This window comes from Elephantulus edwardii, unplaced genomic scaffold (genome assembly GCF_000299155.1).
Source record: "Elephantulus edwardii isolate Elephantulus edwardi_28Jun2011 unplaced genomic scaffold, EleEdw1.0 scaffold00215, whole genome shotgun sequence".
NCBI classification, from domain to species: Eukaryota; Metazoa; Chordata; class Mammalia; order Macroscelidea; family Macroscelididae; genus Elephantulus; species Elephantulus edwardii.
Genome location: NW_006399965.1, coordinates 4854598 through 4865130, shown reverse-complemented (window position 1 = coordinate 4865130; position 10533 = coordinate 4854598). Strand labels below are relative to the sequence as shown.

The 10533-nt window shown below is 41.7% G+C and overlaps 1 pseudogene; it reads right to left on the bottom strand.

Moving 5' to 3' along the window:
• LOC102848608 overlaps positions 1-7365 on the bottom strand; it is a 23398-nt pseudogene extending 16033 nt beyond the window's left edge.
• Positions 7366-10533: the final 3168 nt, after the last annotated feature.

Genomic DNA, 10533 nt, shown 5'->3' with positions numbered 1-10533 from the left:
TCAGGGGGGATGTGCAGCCATGGTTTGATCGCTGGGCCTGGCTGGGGGTGTTTGGTGTTGCTGGAGTTCCCCAGAGCCTGGGAGGAAAGGAGCCCAGCCTTGTTATCCCTCCTCTTCCCCAGAGCGTGGAAGACCTGCACAGCCTCCAGCATGTGTGCGCCCAGGCTGCTGCGAGGCTTCTTAAAGGTCTCTGGGCCAAGCTCAGGCTGATTTTTCTTCCTCTTGCTCCTAGGGAATCCAGGCTTCAGTCCCAGAACTTGGTTCCCTGGCTGCTTACTGCCTGCAGCTTTCTTGGGATTGTTTTCGTGGTTCCTTTTGGCCTTCTCTGAGTGACTCTTACTTTTGTTGACCCTGCCTGATGCAGGTTTCTGAAGTTGGCTGGTAGGATGCTTGACTCTTTTGACTTGTCCCTCTGGGATCTTCACTCTGATCTTGGCCTCTGGAGGCCCAGTGGTAGACTCAGAGGCTTTGTGTTTTTTCTTGCTGGCTTGATCGCAGGCAGTCTTGAGCAGGCTGGACTTTTTCTGTGCCACATCCACATCGATCCCTTTGGTGTCTTTGTCTTTGGTTGTCTCCAGGCCTTTGGCTTGATCAGAGTCTTCCAAGGAGATGAACACCTGAGGATCATATGTATCCTCTACTAGTTTGGTGACAGCTGCAAAGATGTTGCAAGGTTCAGACTCATTTCCAAGTGCCCCTTGGTCCTCAGCACTGAAGCTGGTCTTTCTTACTTCGGCACCAGGCTGTTCCTCTTGATTGAGAGGATTGACATGAGGCAGGAGCTGGTGCATATCAGGGGTTTCTGGTGGAATCAGTTTTGGTTCTTTGTTTGCTGTTGGCATCAGGTGGCCATAGAGAACTGGGAAAAGCTTCTTTTGACCTTCTTCAGGAGTCTGATCCTCTGTTTGTTCCTGGCTTGAAGCTGGAGGTGGAGCAAGGAGGGTACTAGCAGTCTCACGTGGACCTATCACCGGAATGTTCTCAAGCTCATGTGGTGGTTGACTTTCAAGGTGCTGGAAATCTATGTTGCAGAACTTTGGGGGTTCTGGTGTGTGTGACAGGTAACATATCTGGCGTGGTGGTCTCCATCTCAGCAAAGTCTCCCTCCCCGAGGAAGTTTCCATCACTACAAAGGAATCAAGGAAGAAGTTGGTCAGGTCGTGGTAAGTGAGGTGCTCCTCTACCCACCCACAGAGGGGTCAGCTGTCTTTCCCCATTAAGCCACCATTAATTAGTACAAGCTCTTTTTGGGGACCGTGGACAGTCCCCTGGAGGGTGTCATCCTAGTTCTGACCCTTGATTTCATGAGTCTGGGTGTCTTTCTATTTCTTGGGGTGCTTTTATATCATAGAAAGGATATTAAATGTTTCACAATCCAGCCATTCTCATAGAAGTTTTCTATCATTCTTTTGAGTGAATAAGAACACTTCCTGTTATTTATTAAAGACACTGATGGAAGCTATCTCCATGAAATATGTAAGTGAAGACAAAATCTATGCTTGATTGCATTGGGCAGAGTGTGTGTGAGAAACTATTTTTAAAACATGGGAGGGAATATTATTAAAGAACTTTTCTATATGTCCATAGCTGAATTTTTCCATTAAATTTTTCGCTGCATTCCCCATCCCTTCTCATCCTTGTTAAGCCTCCAAGATTGTAAACCTTAACTTAATTTTCTTATAATAGGGGCCTTATACCATAATTTTCTTTCTCTGAATGACTTTTGCCACTCACAAAAAATTTGTTCTTGAACCTAAGATTTTAAATCTTTATGTAAATGATGTAAAAGGAAATGAGAGAAAGTTACACGGGCACTGGTGCAATCAGAGTTAGGAAGTGCCTTTCAAAAATGCTAAAGATCAGATTTACAACTCAAACTCATTGCCTTTGAGTTGAAACCAGCTTATAGCTGACTCTCCACTGGGTTTCTAAGGCAGGAAGATTCCTGAAAGGCAATTTCCAGTCTTTCTTCCACCATCAGAGTGTATAGTGGACTTGATCTGTCAACCATGTTCATTCAGGCTTTGGGTTAGAGATGTCAGCCCTGTGGAGGCCACCAGAGTTCTTCCTCAAGGCCAGTGGCAGGTAATAATGACAATATGGTGGTGATAAGGCAACTGCTCAGCTATGGCAAAGGGAGCTATGATGTCTCTGGACATGATCTTAGGGTTTTCTTCTATAGAACAAAATGGACCATGCACTGTCTTTGGACCAGGTGTTACCTGGAGGCTGGAAGCAATGGAGAGCATTGACAGAGGGTAGTATTGAAAGTCTTACAACCAAATTCTACCCTCTTTCCAGACTCAGGCTTGACCTTCCTTCTTCTCTCCTCTTCCCTTTGTACTCACCTAGACAACGTGCTTCTGAGATGGGCTGATCAGAGACGGAGTAGTAAATTGCAGAGGTAGAGGCCGGCAGAAGGGCATCTGTAGGACGAATCGCCTCTAGCACCATCAGCATTTCTGGTTGAGGAGCAGGGCACCTGCCTCCTGTGTACAACTCAGAGCCATAGAATTGCAGGGAAGTTCCCAGATCTCTGGAGAGCAGTGGCCCCCATGTGCCCTGATTGGAGTTATATACCTGGCTCCTGTCCTGGTGGGGAACTGATCTAAGTCCCTGATTTGGTGTCTCCTGGACAAATCTAGCAGGTAGTGATGGATACAGAGGGCCTAAGGTGCTGGTGTCTGAAGGTCTGTGATACTGAATTGCCATGGGCACGGAAGACACAGCTGTGTCTTGGTCAGTGACATTAACAGTGGAGTCCCCAAGTGAAGAGGACTTCTTTTCTGTGCTTCCTGTGAGGTTCCATTCAACATTCCCCAGATAAGAGGAAGGTACAGTGAGCATCTGGCTCTGACCCCAAACTACAGGCTGTATAGTTGTGCCAGCAGGTTGGTAAAGGTCGGCACTGCCCAGGAGCGGATGGAAAGAGGTGACAGAGGCTGATGGACGTAGCCATGCTGAGCTGTCAGCTGGAGCAGAGATTCTGGAGAGGTTAGAGATGCTTTCTGTGAAGGGAGCTGAGTGGCTCAGCACAGGCAGAGAGAGCTGCAGAGAATCTGGAGTTCCCTGCAGAGGAGGATGGGGGAGACTTCCTGTAGGAAAAAAGAGGGTGGAGAGGAGTCAGTGAGTCTGGTACATTCTCCTCAGAAAACCTCTAACACCAGTGCCCTACAAGGTGCCGTAAATCCAGCTTCATGATGGCTGGATTGTGAAGGTCATTATATTCTGTATTATCAGCCAATGTTCTCGCCTGTACAGGGTCCTATGTTGTTGTTGTTGTTGTTATGTGCCGTCGAGTCGTTTGCGACTCATAGCGACCCTATGTACAACAGCCCGAAACCCTGCTCTGTCCTGTGCCAATCACATTGCCTCTGACACTCCCATCCCGATTACCCCAGTCGCTGAATCAATCCATCTCATAGAGGGTCTTCCCCTCCTGCACTGTCCCTCCACTCTACCCAGCATGATATCCCTCTCTAAAGACCTGTCTCTCCTTACAACATGTCCAAAGTATGTCAGACGAAGCCCCAGAATCCTATGTACAACACAACACAGTCATATAGAAAACACAAAAATCTGGCTCATATATTGTTCTCTAGGCTGGAAGCAACCTTCTTTCTGGCATTTCTTTCTCCTGAATACAAATAATATACTAGATAGTAGATACTACATACTATGTATCTCTATATCTATTTACCTATCTATATCATCTATTTATAATGTTTCTTTGAAGTGAATTGTATTAGTACTTTAGTGACCTTAGAGGACTCCGGTTCCAATCCTCAACTGAAAAGTTGTGAGAACACTTACCCTCAGGGATGTGGAAAGCCTTGTTGCAGGTCTCCCTTGGTGTTTGTGGTATTAACAGGTTCTAGAAACTAAAAAGCCTGCCTCCCTTGCCAGAACCTCTGCTCTGAGCCAGAAACAGAGGTGACTCTTGGCTTGTTTTCATCTTTGGTCTCTTGTGGTGAAGGCTACAAAGACTATACATGTATCATGTATCATTCTAAGTATCTCTTTAAGTCGTTGAGTCCAGCTCTTTGAGTGGGTGCCTGCAAGTGGTGTTGTTGGGTCATACATAACACGATGTCATGTTTATCTTTTTGGAGGAATCACCCATTTGTTCTAGTGAAGTCGTATCACTATATATTCCTTAAAGCACGCTTTTGGGAAGGAAGAAGTCATCTAATGCTACAAGCATTGGGTTCCTCATCTCTAAAATGGTTATGATGATGATCGCAATGACAACAACAGTGATAAAACTGACATTAATCCATATATGACTCAAAGGTATATGTTTCTTATGATTAAAATACAAGAAAGTAAATATGGTAATAATAGAAAACATCATAGGACTAAAATATGTAGCTATTAATGAAAAATATACAGCAAACATCAACACACAATAAATTCACTAACAACTGTGTTCTATGTCAGATACGGTATATTCTGTGAATAGTATTAAACAAAAAAAAATAGTCTTAGGATGATTGTGAATATATTTCTAATGAGTAAAGGAAGAAAGAGGACACAAATAAAAAGGAAATCTCAACCATCAAATTGATATAAATAGAAATTATTAAGGTATCACTGTGTATGGAGATAGATATTTCACCAAAGATGGTACAAAAATAAAGGAAAAAATAATAAATATAATAAAATACTTTTCTCATGCTCAATCATTTCTCTGAGTATCACTTATCTGGAATGTAAGACAGAAAGTAATCCTAATATAAATTCATATTTCACTATTGCCAAGAGCAAACAGAGAAATCCTTAAAATTGTTATAAATATTTTATATCCTTCCTAAATACCTAAATGATAATCACCTCCAACCTTCATGAAAACATATTACCCAACCCAGAAAGAAATTGTGAGAACTAGAATTCAGAAATAAACAAAGCAAGCATTTTAATGTAGTGTCACCCTCCCCGAGTAACTCTGCACAATTTAGATACATGTCAGATTAGAACCATGGAGGTTGACATTTCCTCCTTTTCTGGTAAGTTCAGAAACAGTGGATGACAGTCAACCTTTCCTTGTAACTGAATACTCACAACAAGAAAGTAATCATTCTCATGTAAGTTAGGCTTCATATTCTAAAAAAATGTTAGCAAAAGTCCATATTTTTTTATTCAGTACAATAAAATATACATGCTGAAAGATGTCTTCTCCTCCTATAATCAACTTTATGGATTTCTTATTGATTTATTGATTTGTTTGTTTGTTGTTGTTGTTGTTGCTGTTGACAGTTGGAGGTGGAACAGACCCATAACTGACACGCCAGTGGATTTTCAGAGGTAATAAATCACCTGGGAGGAGATGTACCATCTTTCTCCCATAGAGAAGGTCGCGGATTCAAACTGCCTGTCTTTGGGTTCACAGCTCAGTTCCTTACCACTAAGCCACCAGAGTTTGCTCTTGCTTATAAAAAAGCACTGTATTTCAAAGTTTTTCAAAACTCTTACTTGAGAACTGTCGTCTGTGTTCTGTCAAAGATCTAGGTTAAGAACCCAAGTAGGTGTGGATTATCTGATTAAGTGTTCTGGCACGTGCTAGCCTATTCTAGGATTGAATAAAAACCAGTGGGATCTGTAAACTTTATCCCAAATAAAAAGAAGACATAAGAAATTTTTTAAAATGTCTCAGAGTTATTTGAGCCTTAGTTTGTTCCCCAACCATTAAGAATTTGCTTTAAAAAAAAAAAAAAAGAGTTCATGTTGCCCAGCTCTAAGTAAACCATTCTATGTTCTTTCTGGTTTAATTCAAAACCTTTTGTTTTTTTGGATGCTCCATCTCAGCTCCCTTTGTCCTGTGAGCGCTCCACCAGGCTCTGCATCTCCGTCATCCTCGTACTCTCTGCCCCTTTCGGGTCCCGTTGGCCTGTGCTTGGTGAAAACCCTCCATGGGCATCCTGAGTCTGGAATCCCTGCCTCCTCTCAGCCTCGTGTTCTCCATCCCTAGTCTAGATTTTAAATATCCCATAAAACGTGTGAATATGACTTTCTGAAAAGCTCTTAAATTTTTTTGTTAGTTTTCATTCAATCATTCATATACATTGTTTTGCACATGTGATTTTTATTTCCTATAGTTATTCATATAGATGATATTTTATATGATTAATTACAGTGCTCTGTGTCTATTTTCACCCTTTTCTACTTGAAATATCCGCAGCCTGGTCAGCTGGCTCAGTACATGTTCCTAATCTTCTGTATCTCCTGTGCTTTCCCAGTATTTCTGTTAAGATGCTCATAAGAACATTCTGGTGTCATTTTCTTTATGTGTGTGTGCCCTTTGAAAGTCACTATCAGACAATGAAGGGACCGCAGAGGTCAAGCAACCTAATGTCCCAAAGAAAATTAAGGGAAAGCAGATTCTGAGGGAGGTTCAGTGACTTGTCCAAAGTCACAAAGCTAGTAAATGTTAAATTTGAAACTCAAAGTTTCCAGATTTCTAGTTCTGTCCTATCCTATCCTATCCTATCCTAGCCTATCCTATCCTATCCTATCCTGTACTATACTATTAGTAGCCCATACTATCTTGACATTACTAATTCATTTTTGAGGTGAAGAGAAATCTCATGTAAAGCTTTTAAAACAATTTTTTTACCTGACATGGTCAAAGAAGTAGAAACATCAACTCAAGATACAGGGGTTGAAGAGCTGGTATCAGAAGGTGTTCGGGCGGCTGAAAGGAAAGACAATGTGTGTCCAGTGTGAAGACCACTAGCTACTGGTCACTGATCACTTGCGATGATCCAAGTAACCAATGGGAACCCCAAGATTCTGCCAGGTGGTGATAGGCTTGGGGAGAGAATGATGTCACAAGGGAGACAGTTTAAAGGTCTGAGACAGCCAATCGGGAGGTCAGAACCCTAGAGGCTACATGGGATTGGGTGGAGGGACCAGTAGGGGAGGTTAGAAGGGACCTCAATAAGTGAATTCTTGGGGGGGGGAAGTGGCCTTTTTAATTTCCCCCAGTTCTCATGTGAAGTCATATCAAATTTTCTTTATTTTATTTTTTGCAAATTTTCTTTTGGTGTTAGTTCTATTTTATTTTTTTCTTTCTTGATTATATTGTGCTTTGAGTTTCAAATCATAGTGGCTTTTCAATTATTCATGCACATTTTGTTTTTAAAAATTGATGACAATTAGAGAATGTAATTAAATATGGTGTATTATTAACTTTTTAATTGCCTTTTCCTTCACCCAGATTGGTAACTTTCTACTATGTATTTCTTTTTAGTTCTCCCACCTTGCCTCTCTTCATAGCCATTGTAAACTACTAAGAGTGATTCTGAGTGTAATTTTCCCCAAGTCATTTATAATAGCGGTCCTATACCACACATGACCTTTAGACATGGACGTAGGTCACTCACCATCACTTCTTCTAGATTCATCGTATTATGCAGTGGTTTGCAAAGTCCTTACCTCTCTTTAGTGTTGTGTATTACTCCAATGTATCGATGTACTGTAGTTTCCTTAACAGTTCATCCATTGAGAAGGACTTAAATTGTTTCAATCTTCTTGCTACTGTATATAGAGCTGCAGTAAACACCAGTGTGCATGTATCAGTTCATGCACCACTCTTCTTATGATGTTGTTGTTGTCGTTAAGTGCCGTTGAGTAGCAGGCGACTCATAGCGACCCTATGAAGGAGAGTCCTCTCTGTATAATATACTTTGTTTGGTGGAAATCACTAATAGCTAATACTATTTCAAGAGTTAGATTCCAGAGATAGAACTTTTTTGACTGTTCCAAAACATACCATCTTCTTAAGTAGGATGAAGACTTCTAGGTGGAATAATGACAATTGTTCTGTTAGCACAGTAACTGCTCAGAGTAGTACATCCATGGCCGTATTTAAAAGACCACAGAAAAAATGGAAAGCCAAAATCTCTGTAAATGTTCATTAAAATTAATAATAAAAAAAAAACACAGAAAAGATCAGAGTGTTCTTCCCCCCCCTTTTTTCTTTTCCATAGAGTTCTTTTTGTGGCTTTGTTCAAGAGTGGGGTGACATGAGCTGACGGTATCCTGTGAGGAGAGAGAACGTCCCAGATGAATTCTGTCTTTAATTTCTTCTCTTTGAATCCTCCCAACTTTGCCAGACTGGTCTGGACCAGGTTGGACTTTTCATCTTTCTTCCCTTCTCTTCCTCTCCCTCTCCTTTCCCCTTTATTCTAGACACTGTATCTGGAAAAAGCCTTGCTCTTATAACAATGGAAGCTACTTCCTCCCAGATTCTTGAACTGGGATCTTTTCTGTGCCATAAAGCTTCATAAAATGATCTAGCCCCATAAGAAACAGATACCACAGCCTGCGAGATACTCCTGACTTCACATGCTCTCTCTTCTGAGCTCTAGTGGCTGCCTGTGCCCCCAATAATTATTTACCTGTGCAGGCATTTAATATTCAACTGTTTATACTTAGGGGCATCTGGGACACTGCACCCTTTCCTCCCCACATAAATGTGTCCAGCGTGTCAGTCACTCCAGCTTGCTCCCTCTTGCAAACAGCCACCCTGCAATCTTGGGCTTCTGGGATTCTCTGTGCCTGTCTGGGTCAAGGTCAGGAACAAGGACTAGGGGAATAGTTAGACTAAGAAGAGGACACTGGTGGTCATTGGAGAATGGACATCAAGAAAGGGCACCAAAAAAAAAAAAAGGAATTCAGATGAGTGTGTTTCTGTAAGAATTAAACTGATAAACTTTAATTTTGTAAATGTTTAACTGAACTGTATTAACTTAGAAAATTATACTGTATTTTTCAACCTGTAGTCTAGCAGCTGTCATGAATTCCATACACTAAACAGCATAATCTTAGAAAATGTTCCTCGTTTTGTCATATTTGTTACATTACCTCACTTATGCAATTTATGTATGTTTGCATAGATTGATTTAAACACTCTGGTTTTATCTCTGTGTATCTGTTTTATTTTTCCACTGTCAACTTATTTTCAAGGTTCCAACAACATAAAACATGCTGGTATTTCTCTAGCTCTTCCTATTTTTCAGTTGTGAATGAAAATTTGCAAAGACTTTGGTGTTCCATTCACTCTCTAGTGACATAGTGAGTAAAGAGCTGTGCTGCCAATCCAGAGGCACAGGGTTCGAGTCCACCAGCTGCTCCACAGGAGAAGGATGGGCAATCTCTTCTTACATAATTTACAGCCTCTGAAAACCCTGCCCCAAGGTCAGGTATGAGTCTGACGTGGTACACAATTCACACAATCTTCCCCCACTTTCAATCTGTCATGCAGCATCTCTTTTGGATGTTGCACATAATGTCTGAATGTCCTTTTATTTTCCATTGACCGTCCTTTTGCCTATTCCAATATTGTCTTCATCATGTATCTACTCTTTGTCTTCTCTCCCTGCCACATTCCCCCCACCCCAGCCGTCTAATATTTAGAACAGTGGTTTTATGTAGGTTTTGTGTCTTTTTGTGACTGAGTTCTTTGACTCAGCATAATGTCATCTAGACTCAGCCATGCATGCTGTGTGTTGTTTCACAGGCAATTGATTATAAGATCTTTGTGCCCATTTCAAAGAAAGGTGATTTAACATGATGCAGGAATTTTTCTAACTATATTATTACTATCATGTTGTTGTTGTTATGTGCTGTCGAGTCGCTTGCGACTATGTACAACAGCCCTAAACTCTGTTCTGTCCTGAGCCAATCTCATTGTCTCCGACAGACTCATCCTGATTACCCCAATCACCGAATCAATGCACCTCCCAGAGGGCCTTCCCCTCCTGCGCCTGCCCTCCAGCCTCCCAACGTCCCTCTCCAAGGACCTGTTCCTCCTTACAACATGACCAAAGTATGTCTGACGAAGCCTCAGAATCCTTGCCTCCAAGGAGCAGCCCGATTTAACCCTCTCCAGGATGAATCTGTTTGTTTTCTTAGCTGTCCATGGTACATTCAATACTCTTCTCCAACACCACAGCTCAAAAGCATCAGTTCTCCTTCTATCCCCCCTGGTCATTGTCCAGCTCTCTGACGCATAACAAGTGATTGCAAAGACCATGGCCTGTACCAGATGCACCTTACTCTCCAGAGAGACACCATTGCTCTTCACTACTTTAGAGAGGTCCCATAAGTAAAATCTTCCTAAATGTATTTGAAAACTAGCTACAGTGGTTCTTCCACAGGAAATCATTGGAGATTCAAATTGACATCACTGTTGATGTTTCCCACTCCTGTTCATATGCATAGCTAGTGACTAAAAAGACTACAACCTGAGTCAGGAACATCTTAGTCCTCAAAGTGGCATCGTCACTCTTCAATAGTATTGAGAAGTCCCTGACCGCAGACTTTCTCAGTCCAACACATCTCCTGATTTTCTGAGTGCTCCAATCTAGTGTACTGATTGTAGATCCAAATAAAAAAACAGTTGTTGATGCTCTCAATCCTTTTTCTGTCCAGTAGTGAGGACTCTTCCTGGCACTGAGATGCAATCCTTATTGAAGGCTGCAGTGTTGTCTTCCTCACTTTCAGCAGGTAAGCAAGCAATCTCCATAACAA